We start from the raw sequence: 20,000 nt of genomic DNA, 5'->3' as shown, positions 1-20,000 counted from the left end.
AGGCGTCGGCCCCTAACCGCCGGTGCAAAAAAAAATCCACTCCTGGTACCTAAAATTTTCCTATGCGGCGGGCTGGGGACTATAACCTTCTTCTTCCCGCCCCACCACCATCAACGTCGGCCACCACCACCAGACCGCCTCCCCCAGACTTCCAGAAGCGAAGCCGGTCCCCAAGCACCAACCCCGACCGCCACCGAGGCACCCGCCGAAGGCGGGTGCCGAGTTCACCGGCCCCAAGCGACAACCGGTCACCGAGGCACCCGCCGAAGGCGGGTGCCGAGTTCACCGGCCCCAAGCGACAACCGGTCACCGAGGCACCCGCCGAAGGCGGGTGCCGAGTTCACCGGCCCCAAGCGACAACCGGTCACCGAGGCACCCGCCGAAGGCGGGTGCCGAGTTCACCGGCCCCAAGCGACAACCGGTCACCGAGGCACCCGCCGAAGGCGGGTGCCGAGTTCACTGGCCCCAAGCGACAACCGGTCACCGAGGCACCCGCCGAAGGCGGGTGCCGAGTTCACTGGCCCCAAGCGACGGCGGTCACCGAGGCACCCGCCGGAGGCGGGTGCCGAGTTCACCGGCCCCGAGCACCAGCGGTCAGCCACGGAGGGTGCTGGATCATCCATACTTCCATAGCTCCAGAGCTCCATAGCCCCGGAGCTCCATAGCCCCGGAGTTCCATAGCCCCGGAGCTCCATAGCTCCATAGCCCCGGAGCTCCATAGCCCCGGAGCTCCATAGCTCCATAGCCCCGGAGCTCCATAGCCCCGGAGCTCCATAGCCCCGGAGCTCCATAGCTCCATAGCCCCGGAGCTCCATAGCCCCGGAGCTCCATAGCCCCGGAGCTCCATAGCTCCATAGCCCCGGAGCTCCATAGCCCCGGAGCTCCATAGCTCCATAGCCCCGGAGCTCCATAGCCCCGGAGCTCCATAGCTCCATAGCCCCGGAGCTCCATAGCCCCGGAGCTCCATAGCTCCATAGCCCCGGAGCTCCATAGCCCCGGAGCTCCATAGCCCCGGAGCTCCATAGCTCCATAGCCCCGGAGTTCCATAGCTCCAGACTTCCATAGCCCCATACTTCCATAGCTCCATAGCTCCATAGCTCCATACTTCCATAGCTCCAGCCGCGGAGGGTGCTGGCTGGTGGCTCCATAGCTCCATACTTCCATACTTGCAGCCACGGAGTTGGCTAAAATTGCACTAAGTGCGAAAGCCCATTCATTTACAACGGCGTGTCCGCCAGGCGGCGACATTTCCCCGTTACCGGTGGCTGCGCGGCGGGTGAGTGACAGAGCTTATCCGAGCGGCTGGAACTCTGCGCCGGCGTGGTCGAGCGTGAGGCCTCGGCCCTTTGGCTGCCTGGTACCTAAAACACTTCCATTGATCCAGCCACGGAGGGTGCTGGCTGGTGGCTCCATAGCTCCATAGCTCCATAGCACCAGAGCTCCATAGCTCCATAGCACCAGAGCTCCATAGCTCCATAGCACCAGAGCTCCATAGCACCAGAGCTCCATAGCTCCATAGCACCAGAGCTCCATAGCTCCATAGCACCAGAGCTCCATAGCTCCATAGCACCAGAGCTCCATAGCACCAGAGCTCCATAGCTCCATAGCACCAGAGCTCCATAGCTCCATAGCACCAGCTCCATAGCTCCATAGCACCAGAGCTCCATAGCTCCATAGCACCAGAGCTCCATAGCTCCATAGCACCAGAGCTCCATAGCTCCATAGCACCAGAGCTCCATAGCTCCATAGCACCAGAGCTCCATAGCTCCATAGCTCCAGGGCTCCATAGCTCCAGGGCTCCAGGGCTCCATAGCTCCAGGGCTCCATAGCTCCAGGGCTCCAGGGCTCCATAGCTCCATACCTCCAGAGCTCCATAGCTCCATACTTCCAGAGCTCCATAGCTCCATAGCACCAGAGCTCCATAGCTCCAGAGCTCCATAGCTCCAGCCTGGGTGGCTGGTGGCTCCATAGCTCCATACTTCCATAGCTCTAAGTCAGAGAGTTGGCGAAAATTGCACTAAGTGCGAAAGCCCATTCATTTACAACGGCGTGTCCACAAGGCGGCGACATTTCCCCGTTACCGGTGGCTGCGCGGCGGGAGAGTGACAGAGCTCATCCGAGCGGCTGGAACTCTGCGCCGGCGTGGTCGAGCGTGAGGCCTCGGCACTTTGGCCGCCTGGTACCTAAACACTTCCATTGATCCAGCCACGGAGGGTGCTGGCTGGTGGCTCCATACCTCCATAGCTCCATACCTCCAGAGCTCCAGAGCTCCATAGCACCAGAGCTCCATAGCTCCATAGCACCAGAGCTCCATAGCACCAGAGCTCCATAGCTCCATAGCACCAGAGCTCCATAGCTCCATAGCACCAGAGCTCCATAGCTCCATAGCACCAGAGCTCCATAGCACCAGAGCTCCATAGCTCCATAGCACCAGAGCTCCATAGCTCCATAGCACCAGAGCTCCATAGCACCAGAGCTCCATAGCTCCAGCCTGGGTGGCTGGTGGCTCCATAGCTCCATACTTCCATAGCTCCAGTCAGAGAGTTGGCTAAAATTGCACTAAGTGCGAAAGCCCATTCATTTACAAGGGCGTGTCCGCCAGGCGGCGACATTTCCCCGTTACCGGTGGCTGCGCGGCGGGTGAGTGACAGAGCTTATCCGAGCGGCTGGAACTCTGCGCCGGCGTGGTCGAGCGTGAGGCCTCGGCCCTTTGGCTGCCTGGTACCTAAAACACTTCCATTGATCCAGCCACGGAGGGTGCTGGCTGGTGGCTCCATACCTCCATAGCTCCATAGCACCAGAGCTCCATAGCTCCATAGCACCAGAGCTCCATGGCTTCAGAGCTCCATAGCACCATAGCTCCAGAGCTCCATAGCTCCATAGCACCAGAGCTCCATAGCTCCATAGCACCAGAGCTCCATAGCTCCATAGCACCAGAGCTCCATAGCTCCATAGCACCAGAGCTCCATAGCTCCATAGCACCAGAGCTCCATAGCTCCATAGCACCAGAGCTCCATAGCTCCATAGCACCAGAGCTCCATAGCTCCATAGCACCAGAGCTCCATAGCTCCATAGCACCAGAGCTCCATAGCTCCATAGCACCAGAGCTCCATAGCTCCATAGCACCAGAGCTCCATAGCTCCATAGCACCAGAGCTCCATAGCTCCATAGCACCAGAGCTCCATAGCTCCATAGCTCCAGGGCTCCATAGCTCCATAGCTCCAGGGCTCCATAGCTCCAGGGCTCCAGGGCTCCATAGCTCCAGGGCTCCATAGCTCCAGGGCTCCAGGGCTCCATAGCTCCATACCTCCAGAGCTCCATACCTCCAGAGCTCCAGAGCTCCATAGCACCAGAGCTCCATGGCTTCAGAGCTCCATAGCACCATAGCTCCATACCTCCAGAGCTCCAGGGCTCCATAGCTCCATAGCTCCATAGCTCCATAGCTCCATACCTCCAGAGCTCCATAGCACCAGAGCTCCATGGCTCCATAGCTCCAGCCTGGGTGGCTGGTGGCTCCATAGCTCCATACTTCCATAGCTCCAGTCAGAGAGTTGGCGAAAATTGCACTAAGTGCGAAAGCCCATTCATTTACAACGGCGTGTCCGCCAGGCGGCGACATTTCCCCGTTACCGGTGGCTGCGCGGCGGGTGAGTGACAGAGCTTATCCGAGCGGCTGGAACTCTGCGCCGGCGTGGTCGAGCGGCTGGCCTCGGTAGTTGAGGTACCAGGGGTGGGGCGGGGAGCTCCAGGCGGGTCTTGTGAGAGAGTGAAGCCGAGCGGCTGGAACTCTCGGCCGGCCTGGTCGAGCGGCTGGCCTCGGTAGTTGAGGTACCAGGGGCGGGCTGGGGAGCTCCAGGCGGGGCTTGTGAGAGAGTGAAGCCGAGCGGCTGGAACTCTGGGCCGGCCTGGTCGAGCGGCTGGCCTCGGTAGTTGAGGTACCAGGGGTGGGCTGGGGAGCTCCAGGCGGGGCTTGTGAGAGAGTGTAGCCGAGCGGCTGGAACTCTGGGCCGGCGTGGTTGAGCAGCATGCCCGCGGAGGTGGCTCTTCCATAGGCAGGGAGGGTGCTGGAGCTCCACACTTCCATAGGCAGGGAGGGTGCTGGAGCTCCACACTTCCATAGGCAGGGAGGGTGCTGGAGCTCCACACTTCCATAGGCAGGGAGGGTGCTGGAGCTCCACACTTCCATAGGCAGGGAGGGTGCTGGAGCTCCACACTTCCATAGGCAGGGAGGGTGCTGGAGCTCCACACTTCCATAGGCAGGGAGGGTGCTGGAGCTCCACACTTCCATAGGCAGGGAGGGTGCTGGAGCTCCACACTTCCATAGGCAGGGAGGGTGCTGGAGCTCCACACTTCCATAGGCAGGGAGGGTGCTGGAGCTCCACACTTCCATAGGCAGGGAGGGTGCTGGAGCTCCACACTTCCATAGGCAGGGAGGGTGCTGGAGCTCCACACTTCCATAGGCAGGGAGGGTGCTGGAGCTCCACACTTCCATAGGCAGGGAGGGTGCTGGAGCTCCACACTTCCATAGGCAGGGAGGGTGCTGGAGCTCCACACTTCCATAGGCAGGGAGGGTGCTGGAGCTCCACACTTCCATAGGCAGGGAGGGTGCTGGAGCTCCACACTTCCATAGGCAGGGAGGGTGCTGGAGCTCCACACTTCCATAGGCAGGGAGGGTGCTGGAGCTCCACACTTCCATAGGCAGGGAGGGTGCTGGAGCTCCACACTTCCATAGGCAGGGAGGGTGCTGGAGCTCCACACTTCCATAGGCAGGGAGGGTGCTGGAGCTCCACACTTCCATAGGCAGGGAGGGTGCTGGAGCTCCACACTTCCATAGGCAGGGAGGGTGCTGGAGCTCCACACTTCCATAGGCAGGGAGGGTGCTGGAGCTCCACACTTCCATAGGCAGGGAGGGTGCTGGAGCTCCACACTTCCATAGGCAGGGAGGGTGCTGGAGCTCCACACTTCCATAGGCAGGGAGGGTGCTGGAGCTCCACACTTCCATAGGCAGGGAGGGTGCTGGAGCTCCACACTTCCATAGGCAGGGAGGGTGCTGGAGCTCCACACTTCCATAGGCAGGGAGGGTGCTGGAGCTCCACACTTCCATAGGCAGGGAGGGTGCTGGAGCTCCACACTTCCATAGGCAGGGAGGGTGCTGGAGCTCCACACTTCCATAGGCAGGGAGGGTGCTGGAGCTCCACACTTCCATAGGCAGGGAGGGTGCTGGAGCTCCACACTTCCATAGGCAGGGAGGGTGCTGGAGCTCCACACTTCCATAGGCAGGGAGGGTGCTGGAGCTCCACACTTCCATAGGCAGGGAGGGTGCTGGAGCTCCACACTTCCATAGGCAGGGAGGGTGCTGGAGCTCCACACTTCCATAGGCAGGGAGGGTGCTGGAGCTCCACACTTCCATAGGCAGGGAGGGTGCTGGAGCTCCACACTTCCATAGGCAGGGAGGGTGCTGGAGCTCCACACTTCCATAGGCAGGGAGGGTGCTGGAGCTCCACACTTCCATAGGCAGGGAGGGTGCTGGAGCTCCACACTTCCATAGGCAGGGAGGGTGCTGGAGCTCCACACTTCCATAGGCAGGGAGGGTGCTGGAGCTCCACACTTCCATAGGCAGGGAGGGTGCTGGAGCTCCACACTTCCATAGGCAGGGAGGGTGCTGGAGCTCCACACTTCCATAGGCAGGGAGGGTGCTGGAGCTCCACACTTCCATAGGCAGGGAGGGTGCTGGAGCTCCACACTTCCATAGGCAGGGAGGGTGCTGGAGCTCCACACTTCCATAGGCAGGGAGGGTGCTGGAGCTCCACACTTCCATAGGCAGGGAGGGTGCTGGAGCTCCACACTTCCATAGGCAGGGAGGGTGCTGGAGCTCCACACTTCCATAGGCAGGGAGGGTGCTGGAGCTCCACACTTCCATAGGCAGGGAGGGTGCTGGAGCTCCACACTTCCATAGGCAGGGAGGGTGCTGGAGCTCCACACTTCCATAGGCAGGGAGGGTGCTGGAGCTCCACACTTCCATAGGCAGGGAGGGTGCTGGAGCTCCACACTTCCATAGGCAGGGAGGGTGCTGGAGCTCCACACTTCCATAGGCAGGGAGGGTGCTGGAGCTCCACACTTCCATAGGCAGGGAGGGTGCTGGAGCTCCACACTTCCATAGGCAGGGAGGGTGCTGGAGCTCCACACTTCCATAGGCAGGGAGGGTGCTGGAGCTCCACACTTCCATAGGCAGGGAGGGTGCTGGAGCTCCACACTTCCATAGGCAGGGAGGGTGCTGGAGCTCCACACTTCCATAGGCAGGGAGGGTGCTGGAGCTCCACACTTCCATAGGCAGGGAGGGTGCTGGAGCTCCACACTTCCATAGGCAGGGAGGGTGCTGGAGCTCCACACTTCCATAGGCAGGGAGGGTGCTGGAGCTCCACACTTCCATAGGCAGGGAGGGTGCTGGAGCTCCACACTTCCATAGGCAGGGAGGGTGCTGGAGCTCCACACTTCCATAGGCAGGGAGGGTGCTGGAGCTCCACACTTCCATAGGCAGGGAGGGTGCTGGAGCTCCACACTTCCATAGGCAGGGAGGGTGCTGGAGCTCCACACTTCCATAGGCAGGGAGGGTGCTGGAGCTCCACACTTCCATAGGCAGGGAGGGTGCTGGAGCTCCACACTTCCATAGGCAGGGAGGGTGCTGGAGCTCCACACTTCCATAGGCAGGGAGGGTGCTGGAGCTCCACACTTCCATAGGCAGGGAGGGTGCTGGAGCTCCACACTTCCATAGGCAGGGAGGGTGCTGGAGCTCCACACTTCCATAGGCAGGGAGGGTGCTGGAGCTCCACACTTCCATAGGCAGGGAGGGTGCTGGAGCTCCACACTTCCATAGGCAGGGAGGGTGCTGGAGCTCCACACTTCCATAGGCAGGGAGGGTGCTGGAGCTCCACACTTCCATAGGCAGGGAGGGTGCTGGAGCTCCACACTTCCATAGGCAGGGAGGGTGCTGGAGCTCCACACTTCCATAGGCAGGGAGGGTGCTGGCACATCCACACTTCCAGCCACGGAGCATGCTGGCACTTCCACCTTGCTTGCTAAGTCGGCGTGATCTTGCCCAAAAAGTCCCTCCTCACCTCCAGCTGGAAGTGGAAAAAAATCCTCCACCTGCTTGGCCGAGGTTCTGGAAGCCAGCAGCTCGCAGAATGTTGCCAAAGTTTCACTGGAAGGAAAAGAAAAGAGAAGACCGAGTGCGCATTTCACCTACCGCTGAATGTCCACAAGAGGGAAGTGTCACTCCGTCGCAGAATCTGCGCCGACGCACTCGGCACCCTTCGAATTTATGGTGCCGGTGCGGGTGTTCTGGGTGCAAAAAGGCCGCCCAAGTGGTAGAAAAAAATCAGACTCCGTCTCTTAGGTCGAAATTAATGCCAAGTTTTGAAATGCGCTGGCAGGGGTGGACCAGGGCCCGTTAGAAGTGCTTAGCCGAGGTCCTGGAAGCCTAACCCGGCGTGTTCTTGTGCAAAAAGCCGCTCCCAAGCTCCAGCTGGAAGTGTAAAAAGAACCGGGCTGGATCAAAAAAAGAACCGGGCTGGATCAAAAAAGAACCGGGCGACCCGTTAGAAGTGCTTAGCCGAGGTCCTGGAAGCCTAACCCGGCGTGATCTTGTGCAAAAAGCCGCTGCTGAGCTCCAGCTGGAAGTGGAAAAAGAACCGGGCTGGATAAAAAAAGAACCGGGCTGGATCAAAAAAAGAACCGGGCGACCCGTTAAAATTGCTTAGCCGAGGTCCTGGAAGCCTAACACGGCGTGTTCTTGTGCAAAAAGCCGCTCCCGAGCTCCAGCTGGAAGTGTAAAAAGAACCGGGCTGGATAAAAAAAGAACCGGGCTGGATCAAAAAAGAACCGGGCGACCCGTTAAAATTGCTTAGCCGAGGTCCTGGAAGCCTAACACGGCGTGATCTTGTGCAAAAAGCCGCTCCCGAGCTCCAGCTGGAAGTGTAAAAAGAACCGGGCTGGATAAAAAAAAGAACCGGGCTGGATCAAAAAAGAACCGGGCGACCCGTTAAAATTGCTTAGCCGAGGTCCTGGAAGCCTAACACGGCGTGTTCTTGTGCAAAAAGCCGCTCCCGAGCTCCAGCTGGAAGTGTAAAAAGAACCAGGCTGGATAAAAAAAAGAACCGGGCTGGATCAAAAAAGAACCGGGCGACCCGTTAAAATTGCTTAGCCGAGGTCCTGGAAGCCTAACACGGCGTGTTGTTGTGCAAAAAGCCGCTCCCGAGCTCCAGCTGGAAGTGTAAAAAGAACCAGGCTGGATAAAAAAAAGAACCGGGCTGGATCAAAAAAGAACCGGGCGACCCGTTAAAATTGCTGAGCCGAGGTCTTGGAAGCCTAACACGGCGTGATCTTGTGCAAAAAGCCGCTCCCGAGCTCCAGCTGGAAGTGTAAAAAGAACCGGGCTGGATAAAAAAAAGAACCGGGCTGGATCAAAAAAAGAACCGGGCGACCCGTTAAAATTGCTTAGCCGAGGTCCTGGAAGCCTAACACGGCGTGTTGTTGTGCAAAAAGCCGCTCCCGAGCTCCAGCTGGAAGTGTAAAAAGAACCAGGCTGGATAAAAAAAGAACCGGGCTGGATCAAAAAAGAACCGGGCAACCCGTTAAAATTGCTTAGCCGAGGTCCTGGAAGCCTAACACGGCGTGATCTTTTGCAAAAAGCCGCTCCCGAGCTCCAGCTGGAAGTGTAAAAAGAACCGGGCTGGATTAAAAAAAAAGAACCGGGCTGGTTCAAAAAAGAACCGGGCGACCCGTTAAAATTGCTTAGCCGAGGTCCTGGAAGCCTAACACGGCGTGATCTTGTGCAAAAAGCCGCTCCCGAGCTCCAGCTGGAAGTGTAAAAAGAACCGGGCTGGATAAAAAAAAGAACCGGGCTGGATCAAAAAAGAACCGGGCGACCCGTTAAAATTGCTTAGCCGAGGTCCTGGAAGCCTAACACGGCGTGATCTTTTGCAAAAAGCCGCTCCCAAGCTCCAGCTGGAAGTGTAAAAAGAACCGGGCTGGATAAAAAAAAGAACCGGGCTGGATCAAAAAAGAACCGGGCGACCCGTTAAAATTGCTTAGCCGAGGTCCTGGAAGCCTAACACGGCGTGATCTTGTGCAAAAAGCCGCTCCCGAGCTCCAGCTGGAAGTGTAAAAAGAACCGGGCTGGATAAAAAAAAGAACCGGGCTGGATCAAAAAAGAACCGGGCGACCCGTTAAAATTGCTTAGCCGAGGTCCTGGAAGCCTAACACGGCGTGATCTTGTGCAAAAAGCCGCTCCCGAGCTCCAGCTGGAAGTGTAAAAAGAACCGGGCTGGATAAAAAAAAGAACCGGGCTGGATCAAAAAAAGAACCGGGCGACCCGTTAAAATTGCTTAGCCGAGGTCCTGGAAGCCTAACACGGCGTGTTGTTGTGCAAAAAGCCGCTCCCGAGCTCCAGCTGGAAGTGTAAAAAGAACCAGGCTGGATAAAAAAAGAACCGGGCTGGATCAAAAAAGAACCGGGCAACCCGTTAAAATTGCTTAGCCGAGGTCCTGGAAGCCTAACACGGCGTGATCTTTTGCAAAAAGCCGCTCCCGAGCTCCAGCTGGAAGTGTAAAAAGAACCGGGCTGGATTAAAAAAAAAGAACCGGGCTGGTTCAAAAAAGAACCGGGCGACCCGTTAAAATTGCTTAGCCGAGGTCCTGGAAGCCTAACACGGCGTGATCTTGTGCAAAAAGCCGCTCCCGAGCTCCAGCTGGAAGTGTAAAAAGAACCGGGCTGGATAAAAAAAAGAACCGGGCTGGATCAAAAAAGAACCGGGCGACCCGTTAAAATTGCTTAGCCGAGGTCCTGGAAGCCTAACACGGCGTGATCTTTTGCAAAAAGCCGCTCCCAAGCTCCAGCTGGAAGTGTAAAAAGAACCGGGCTGGATAAAAAAAAGAACCGGGCTGGATCAAAAAAGAACCGGGCGACCCGTTAAAATTGCTTAGCCGAGGTCCTGGAAGCCTAACACGGCGTGATCTTGTGCAAAAAGCCGCTCCCGAGCTCCAGCTGGAAGTGTAAAAAGAACCGGGCTGGATAAAAAAAAGAACCGGGCTGGATCAAAAAAGAACCGGGCGACCCGTTAAAATTGCTTAGCCGAGGTCCTGGAAGCCTAACACGGCGTGATCTTGTGCAAAAAGCCGCTCCCGAGCTCCAGCTGGAAGTGTAAAAAGAACCGGGCTGGATAAAAAAAAGAACCGGGCTGGATCAAAAAAAGAACCGGGCGACCCGTTAAAATTGCTTAGCCGAGGTCCTGGAAGCCTAACACGGCGTGTTGTTGTGCAAAAAGCCGCTCCCGAGCTCCAGCTGGAAGTGTAAAAAGAACCAGGCTGGATAAAAAAAGAACCGGGCTGGATCAAAAAAGAACCGGGCAACCCGTTAAAATTGCTTAGCCGAGGTCCTGGAAGCCTAACACGGCGTGATCTTTTGCAAAAAGCCGCTCCCGAGCTCCAGCTGGAAGTGTAAAAAGAACCAGGCTGGATAAAAAAAGAACCGGGCTGGATCAAAAAAGAACCGGGCGACCCGTTAAAATTGCTTAGCCGAGGTCCTGGAAGCCTAACCCGGCGTGATCTTGCCCGAAATTCGGCCTCTATACTTCCATTTTAGGTACCAGGCGCTCATAGTGTGTTGGTCCCACTAGTCAGTGTACTGGTCCCACTCGCTAGTGTACTGGTCCCCCTAGTCAGTGTACTCATCCAGTTACCCCCCGTTTTCCAAAACACCATCGGCACGTATAAGGGGGGGACTCCTGAGAGAGATGAGGTATATGGCAGCGCAACACCAATCCGCTCCGCGCTGGTTCCCATGTCGGCTACGGATGAATAAAACCAGCCTGTCCCCCCTGGAGCTCACGAGACACGGAATTTTTTCTAAGTGCCAACGGCTCTTCCGAGCAAACGTGTCCGCTCCGGCTGGTTCCCCCGTCGGCCTCGAATGACGAAAAATGCCGGTCTCCGCCCGGAGCTCATGACAAACGAAAAATTTTCTAAGTGCCAACGGCACTTGCGAGCGAATGTGTCCGCTCGGCGCTGGTTCCCGGGTCGAACCCGGAAGACGAAAAACGCCGGTCTCCGCCCGGAGCTCATGACAAACGAAAAATTTTCTAAGTGCCAACGGCACTAGCGAGCGAATGTGTCCGCTCGGCGCTGGTTCCCGGGTCGAACCCGGAAGACGAAAAACGCCGCTCTCCGCCCGGAGCTCATGACAAACGAAAAATTTTCTAAGTGCCAACGGCACTAGCGAGCGAATGTGTCCGCTCGGCGCTGGTTCCCGGGTCGGACCCGGAAGACGAAAAACGCCGGTCTCCGCCCGGAGCTCATGACAAACGAAAAATGTTCTAAGTGCCAACGGCACTAGCGAGCGAATGTGTCCGCTCGGCGCTGGTTCCCGGGTCGAACCCGGAAGACGAAAAACGCCGCTCTCCGCCCGGAGCTCATGACAAACGAAAAATTTTCTAAGTGCCAACGGCACTAGCGAGCGAATGTGTCCGCTCGGCGCTGGTTCCCGGGTCGAACCCGGAAGACGAAAAACGCCGCTCTCCGCCCGGAGCTCATGACAAACGAAAAATTTTCTAAGTGCCAACGGCACTAGCGAGCGAATGTGTCCGCTCGGCGCTGGTTCCCGGGTCGAACCCGGAAGACGAAAAACGCCGGTCCTCGCCCGGAGCTCATGACAAACGAAAAATTTTCTAAGTGCCAACGGCACTAGCGAGCGAATGTGTCCGCTCGGCGCTGGTTCCCGGGTCGAACCCGGAAGACGAAAAACGCCGGTCTCCGCCCGGAGCTCATGACAAACGAAAAATTTTCTAAGTGCCAACGGCACTAGCGAGCGAATGTGTCCGCTCGGCGCTGGTTCCCGGGTCGGACCCGGAAGACGAAAAACGCCGGTCCTCGCCTGGAGGTCCCAGCAAAATCGGCGAAAAAACGACTAAGTGTCAACTTTCGAAAAAACGGCTAAGTGTCGACTTTCGAAAAAACGGCTAAGTGTCAACTTTCGAAAAAACGGCTAAGTGTCAACTTTCGAAAAAACGACTAAGTGCCCACGGCTCTGCGGGGCTTGTGAGTCCGCCCCGCGCCGGTTCGGCGGTCGGCCTCAAAAAGCAAAAAATCAGCCTCTCTCCCTGGAGCTCACCAAAAATTTGTCGAAATTTTTCTAAGTTCTCCTCGAGGTACCAGGGGGTGAGGTACCCGGGCTAAGGTGCAGTACCTTTTTTGGTCTTCAGGTGCGCCAGAGTACAATGAAATGGTCCCAGTAGTCAGTGTACTCATCGACTTTCCCCCCGTTTTCCAAAGCACCTCGTTTACGAGTATGGAGGAGATGGTGCTGGTCTCCCCACGGCGTCGGACACGCCGTCCTCGACAGCACAAGGTCGGATAGAAGACCTGGAAAGCGCCGTGGCACGCGCTGGAGGTGGGCACTTTGGCGAAAAAACGACTAAGTGTCAACTTTCGAAAAAACGACTAAGTGTCAACTTTCGAAAAAACGGCTAAGTGTCAACTTTCGAAAAAACGACTAAGTGTCACCTCTCTGAAAAAATGGCAAAGTGTCGCCTCTCTGAAATTTTTCTAAGTGCCCACGGCTCTGCGGGCTCGTGCATCCGAGCCGCGCCGGTTCTGCAACCGGCCTAGAATGACGAAAAATAACGGTCTCCTCCTGGAGCTCACAGCCAATTGTGGCGAAAAAGTGGCAAAGTGCCCACGGCCCTGCCGAGCTTTGGCGTCCGCTCAGCGCCGGTGCCGCAGTCGGCCTCGAATGACGAAAAATGACGGTCTCCTCCTGGAGCTCACAGCCAACTTGGCAAAAAGTTTCTAAGTGCCCACGGCCCTGCCGAGCTTTGGCGTCCGCCCAGCGCCGGTTCCGCAGTCGGCCTCGAATGACGAAAAATAACGGTCTCCTCCTGGAGCTCACAGCCAACTTGGCAAAAAGTTTCTAAGTGCCCACGGCCCTGCCGAGCTTTGGCGTCCGCTCAGCGCCGGTGCCGCAGTCGGCCTCGAATGACGAAAAATGACGGTCTCCTCCTGGAGCTCACAGCCAACTTGGCAAAAAGTTTCTAAGTGCCCACGGCCCTGCCGAGCTTTGGCGTCCGCCCAGCGCCGGTTCCGCAGTCGGCCTCGAATGACGAAAAATAACGGTCTCCTCCTGGAGCTCACAGCCAACTTGGCAAAAAGTTTCTAAGTGCCCACGGCCCTGCCGAACTTTGGCGTCCGCTCAGCGCCGGTTCCGCAGTCGGCCTCGAATGACGAAAAATAACGGTCTCCTCCTGGAGCTCACAGCCAACTTGGCAAAAAGTTTCTAAGTGCCCACGGCCCTGCCGAACTTTGGCGTCCGCTCAGCGCCGGTTCCGCAGTCGGCCTCGAATGACGAAAAATAACGGTCTCCTCCTGGAGCTCACAGCCAACTTGGCAAAAAGTTTCTAAGTGCCCACGGCCCTGCCGAGCTTTGGCGTCCGCCCAGCGCCGGTTCCGCAGTCGGCCTCGAATGACGAAAAATAACGGTCTCCTCCTGGAGCTCACAGCCAACTTGGCAAAAAGTTTCTAAGTGCCCACGGCCCTGCCGAGCTTTGGCGTCCGCCCAGCGCCGGTTCCGCAGTCGGCCTCGAATGACGAAAAATAACGGTCTCCTCCTGGAGCTCACAGCCAACTTGGCAAAAAGTTTCTAAGTGCCCACGGCCCTGCCGAGCTTTGGCGTCCGCCCAGCGCCGGTTCCGCAGTCGGCCTCGAATGACGAAAAATAACGGTCTCCTCCTGGAGCTCACAGCCAACTTGGCAAAAAGTTTCTAAGTGCCCACGGCCCTGCCGAGCTTTGGCGTCCGCCCAGCGCCGGTTCCGCAGTCGGCCTCGAATGACGAAAAATAACGGTCTCCTCCTGGAGCTCACAGCCAACTTGGCAAAAAGTTTCTAAGTGCCCACGGCCCTGCCGAGCTTTGGCGTCCGCCCAGCGCCGGTTCCGCAGTCGGCCTCGAATGACGAAAAATAACGGTCTCCTCCTGGAGCTCACAGCCAACTTGGCAAAAAGTTTCTAAGTGCCCACGGCCCTGCCGAGCTTTGGCGTCCGCCCAGCGCCGGTTCCGCAGTCGGCCTCGAATGACGAAAAATAACGGTCTCCTCCTGGAGCTCACAGCCAACTTGGCAAAAAGTTTCTAAGTGCCCACGGCCCTGCCGAGCTTTGGCGTCCGCTCAGCGCCGGTTCCGCAGTCGGCCTCGAATGACGAAAAATAACGGTCTCCTCCTGGAGCTCACAGCCAACTTGGCAAAAAGTTTCTAAGTGCCCACGGCCCTGCCGAGCTTTGGCGTCCGCCCAGCGCCGGTTCCGCAGTCGGCCTCGAATGACGAAAAATAACGGTCTCCTCCTGGAGCTCACAGCCAACTTGGCAAAAAGTTTCTAAGTGCCCACGGCCCTGCCGAGCTTTGGCGTCCGCCCAGCGCCGGTTCCGCAGTCGGCCTCGAATGACGAAAAATAACGGTCTCCTCCTGGAGCTCACAGCCAACTTGGCAAAAAGTTTCTAAGTGCCCACGGCCCTGCCGAGCTTTGGCGTCCGCCCAGCGCCGGTTCCGCAGTCGGCCTCGAATGACGAAAAATAACGGTCTCCTCCTGGAGCTCACAGCCAACTTGGCAAAAAGTTTCTAAGTGCCCACGGCCCTGCCGAGCTTTGGCGTCCGCCCAGCGCCGGTTCCGCAGTCGGCCTCGAATGACGAAAAATAACGGTCTCCTCCTGGAGCTCACAGCCAACTTGGCAAAAAGTTTCTAAGTGCCCACGGCCCTGCCGAGCTTTGGCGTCCGCCCAGCGCCGGTTCCGCAGTCGGCCTCGAATGACGAAAAATAACGGTCTCCTCCTGGAGCTCACAGCCAACTTGGCAAAAAGTTTCTAAGTGCCCACGGCCCTGCCGAGCTTTGGCGTCCGCCCAGCGCCGGTTCCGCAGTCGGCCTCGAATGACGAAAAATAACGGTCTCCTCCTGGAGCTCACAGCCAACTTGGCAAAAAGTTTCTAAGTGCCCACGGCCCTGCCGAGCTTTGGCGTCCGCCCAGCGCCGGTTCCGCAGTCGGCCTCGAATGACGAAAAATAACGGTCTCCTCCTGGAGCTCACAGCCAACTTGGCAAAAAGTTTCTAAGTGTCACATCTCTGAAAAAACGGCTAAGTGTCGACTTTCGAAAAAACGGCAAAGTGTCACATCTCTGAAAAAACGGCTAAGTGTCGACTTTCGAAAAAACGGCTAAGTGTCAACTTTCGAAAAAACGGCTAAGTGTCGCCTCTCTGAAAAAACGGCAAAGTGTCAACTTTCGAAAAAACGACAGAGTGTCGCCTCTCTGAAAAAACGACTAAGTGTCGACTCTGAGAAAATGGCAAAGTGCCCACGGCTCTGCGGGCTCGTGCATCCGACCCGCGCCGGTTCCCCAGCCGGCCTGAAATAAGGCAAAACCAGCCTCTCCGCCTGGAGCTCAGAGCCAACTTGGCGAATATTTTCTAAGTGCCCACGGCTCTGCGTGGCTACGGCGTCTGCCCAGCGCCGGTTCCTGGGTCGAACCCCGAGGACGAGGAATGCCGGTCTCCGCCTGGAGGTCCCAGCTTAATCGGCGAAAATTTTCTAAGTGCCCACGGCTCTGCCGGGCTCGTGCATCCGACCCGCGCCGGTTCCCCAGCCGGCCTGAAATAAGGCAAAACCAGGCTCTCCCCCTGGAGCTCAGAGCCAATTGTGGCGAAAAAACGACTAAGTGTCAACTTTCGAAAAAACGACTAAGTGTCAACTTTCCAAAAAAACGGCTAAGTGTCGACTTTCGAAAAAACGGCTAAGTGTCAACTTTCGAAAAAACGACTAAGTGTCGCCTCTGAAAAAACGACTAAGTGTCGCCTCTCTGAAAAAACGACTAAGTGCCCACGGCTCTGCGGGGCTTGTGAGTCCGCCCCGCGCCGGTTCGGCGGTCGGCCTCAAAAAGCGAAAAATCAGCCTCTCTCCCTGGAGCTCACCAAAAATTTGTCGAAATTTTTCTAAGTTCTCCTCGAGGTACCAGGGGGTGAGGTACCCGGGCTAAGGTGCAGTACCTTTTTTGGTCTTCAGGTGCGCCAGAGTACAATGAAATGGTCCCAGTAGTCAGTGTACTCATCGACTTTCCCCCCGTTTTCCAAAGCACCCCGTTTACGAGTATGGAGGAGATGGTGCTGGTCTCCCCACGGCGTCGGACACGCCGTCCTCGACAGCACAAGGTCGGATAGAAGACCTGAAAAGCGCCGTGGCACGCGCTGGAGGTGTCACTGTGGCGAAAAAGTGACTAAGTGTCAACTTTCGAAAAAACGGCTAAGTGTCAACTTTCGAAAAAACGGCTAAGTGTCAACTTTCGAAAAAACGGCTAAGTGTCAACTTTCGAAAAAACGACTAAGTGTCGCCTCTCTGAAAAAACGGCAAAGTGTCAACTTTCGAAAAAACGACTAAGTGTCAACTTTCGAAAAAACGACTAAGTGTCACCTCTCTGAAAAAATGGCAAAGTGTCAACTGCGAATGTGGTGGTGCATGGAAGGAAGTGGAGGACGGCCGCCTCCTTAAACACAGGCCGAAGAGGAGCGTCAGGGCCGGCTCCTTAAACACGGACCGAGTGTCGCCCTTAACACAGACCAAGCGGAGGACGGCCGCCTCCCTAAATACAGGCCGAACCGGAGCGCGAGGGCCGCTCCTTAAACACGGACCGAGTGTCGCCCTTAACACAGACCAAGGGGAGGACGGCCGCCTCCTTAAACACAGGCCGGAGAGGAGCGTCAGGGCCAGGCTCCTCAAACATGGACCGAGTGTCGCCCTTAACACAGACCAAGGGGAGGACGGCCGCCTCCTTAAACACAGGCCGGAGAGGAGCGTCAGGGCCAGGCTCCTCAAACATGGACCGAGTGTCGCCCTTAACACAGACCAAGGGGAGGACGGCCGCCTCCTTAAACACAGGCCGGAGAGGAGCGTCAGGGCCAGGCTCCTCAAACATGGACCGAGTGTCGCCCTTAACACGGACCAAGGGGAGGACGGCCGCCTCCTTAAACACAGGCCGGAGAGGAGCGTCAGGGCCAGGCTCCTCAAACATGGACCGAGTGTCGCCCTTAACACGGACCAAGGGGAGGACGGCCGCCTCCTTAAACACAGGCCGGAGAGGAGCGTCAGGGCCAGGCTCCTCAAACATGGACCGAGTGTCGCCCTTAACACGGACCAAGGGGAGGACGGCCGCCTCCTTAAACACAGGCCGGAGAGGAGCGTCAGGGCCAGGCTCCTCAAACATGGACCGAGTGTCGCCCTTAACACGGACCAAGGGGAGGACGGCCGCCTCCTTAAACACAGGCCGGAGAGGAGCGTCAGGGCCAGGCTCCTCAAACATGGACCGAGTGTCGCCCTTAACACGGACCAAGGGGAGGACGGCCGCCTCCTTAAACACAGGCCGGAGAGGAGCGTCAGGGCCAGGCTCCTCAAACATGGACCGAGTGTCGCCCTTAACACGGACCAAGGGGAGGACGGCCGCCTCCTTAAACACAGGCCGGAGAGGAGCGTCAGGGCCAGGCTCCTCAAACATGGACAGAGTGTCGCCCTTAACACAGACCAAGCGGAGGACGGCCGCCTCCCTAAATACAGGCCGAACCGGAGCGCGAGTGTCGCTCCTTAAACACGGACCGAGTGGAGGACGGCCGCCTCCTTAAACACAGGCCGAACAAAATGACACAAAGTGTCAACTGCGAATGTTGTCCATCCAAGGAAGGAGCGTGATGCCCGGCCGGCTCCTTAAACACAGGCCGAGAGTCGCCCCGGACGGTCCGCCTCGCGGCGCCCGTCTGCTCGGATAAAATGACACAAAGTGTCAACTACGAATGTTGTCCATCCAAGGAGGGAGCGTGATGCCCGGCCGGCTCCGAAAACACAGGCCGAGAGTCGCCCCGGACGGTCCGCCTCGCGGCGCCCGTCTGCTCGGATAAAATGACACAAAGTGTCAACTGCGAATGTTGTCCATCCAAGGAAGGAGCGTGATGCCCGGCCGGCTCCTTAAATACAGGCCGAGAGTCGCCCCGGACGGTCCGCCTCGCGGCGCCCGCCCGCTCGGATAAAATGACACAAAGTGTCAACTACGAATGTTGTCCATCCAAGGAAGGAGCGTGATGCCCGGCCGGCTCCTTAAACACAGGCCGAGAGTCGCCCCGGACGGTCGCCTCGCGGCGCCCGTCTGCTCGGATAAAATGACACAAAGTGTCAACTACGAATGTTGTCCATCCAAGGAGGGAGCGTGATGCCCGGCCGGCTCCGAAAACACAGGCCGAGAGTCGCCCCGGACGGTCCGCCTCGCGGCGCCCGTCCGCTCGGATAAAATGACACAAAGTGTCAACTACGAATGTTGTCCATCCAAGGAGGGAGCGTGAGGCCCGGCCGGCTCCGAAAACACAGGCCGAGAGTCGCCCCGGACGGTCCGCCTCTCGAGGCGCCCGCCCGCTCGGATAAAATGACACAAAGTGTCAACTACGAATGTTGTCCATCCAAGGAGGGAGCGTGATGCCCGGCCGGCTCCGAAAACACAGGCCGAGATTCGACCCCGGACGGGCCGTCTTCTCCCGGCGCCCGCCCGCGTACGCCCCCCATCCCCGGTCGCCCGTCTGCTCCCGGTGGGCCTCCGAGTACCCCCTCACCCAACTGACCGACTGGCACTCATGACCCGCCTTGGTAGGGCCTCCATCGGCCTCGGCTCGTCCGACGTCGGGTGGACGGTTCCTACCCACTGCGGGTCGCACTCTAGCGCCCCGGCCGCTGCGTGAGCGTGCGCTCCCCGCGCCGCCCCGCAGGCCCCGGCGCGACCGTACTGCGGCGAGACCGAGACGACCCGGTTTGGCATCCATCCCACCTAGCCACGATCCACGGAGGCCGAGCGAGCGGCTGAGTGTCGGGCGCCGCGCGTGCGAGCGTCCGCCGGCCGCGCCGGTCCTTCCGCGAATGTCGTTTCTCAAACCCTCCGGCTTGATAGCGGCGGCACCACGGGAAGCCGTCCACACACACCGTCCGACCTCTATCCGAAAAGCCTTCCCGACCAACCGCGGTCGCGGGGGCGTCTGTCGCTCCGCATCGGGGGGGCGTATGGCTTCCGCGCTACGCGCTGCGGGCTCGGGGGGGCCGCAACGGCTGAGTCTGACTCGGCCGGGGCGCAGCTTCCCTCCCGGCAGTCAGCAATAGTGCCGATCGCGCCTGCCACCAGCCCCCTCCCCGACGGGTTCGTCGGCGCCGGCTGGCCGCCGTCCGCCTTCGTTCCCCGAGGGTTCCCAACCAGCGCCGATCCAACTCCGCATCCTGGCCGCACGCAGTGCGTGCCTCGCGCGGGTAAGTCGCCGGCGCAGCGCCGCAGCTCCCGACCCCCGCGTACGGGAATAGTTGAGGGCCTCAGCGGGCCGCACCGACCGAGTCCGACTCGGGCCGGGGCGCAGATTCCCGCTTGGGTGACCGAACGTTCTCTGCTCGGGCCGGAGGGCCGACGCCCGTCCCCCCCCGTCGTCCCCCACGGACCGCCTCCGAGGCCACTTCGCACGGCTCATCCTCGGCTCCCTACCAATGCTTAATCGATGGGGCCGCCCGGCCGGATTCGCGCCCCCCTGTCCACCGCGAGTCTCCCCAGACTAACCCGAGTTACCGCCCAGCTCGCCTAACCTTGCACTCGCTCTGCCAAACGGTCGTGTAGTCGGCGGGCCGTCCTACGGGTCGCCCTCCCTCCCCAAACGCGCGGCGGGATAGCGGCAAGGCGGCGGCGGCGGCCAGCGGCGTCGGGGCGCTCGCACCGGAGAAGAGGCGTCTTACGAGGCCGGGCGCAGCTCCCTCTCGTTTACTTGCTGAGTAGCGGCGCTCGAAGGTTCCGCGGCGAGCGCGGCTCATCCCATTGAATGTCCCTGCACCAGGCTCCATCGAAGGGCCGCCCGGCCGGATTCGCACCCCCCTGTCCACCGCGAAGTCCCCTCGACTAACCCGAGTTACC

Source organism: Syngnathus leptorhynchus, unplaced genomic scaffold (assembly GCF_054491065.1).
Source record: "Syngnathus leptorhynchus isolate UIUO unplaced genomic scaffold, UIUO_Slep HiC_scaffold_165, whole genome shotgun sequence".
Lineage (NCBI taxonomy): Eukaryota > Metazoa > Chordata > Actinopteri > Syngnathiformes > Syngnathidae > Syngnathus > Syngnathus leptorhynchus.
Note: the sequence above shows the minus strand (reverse complement) of the source record.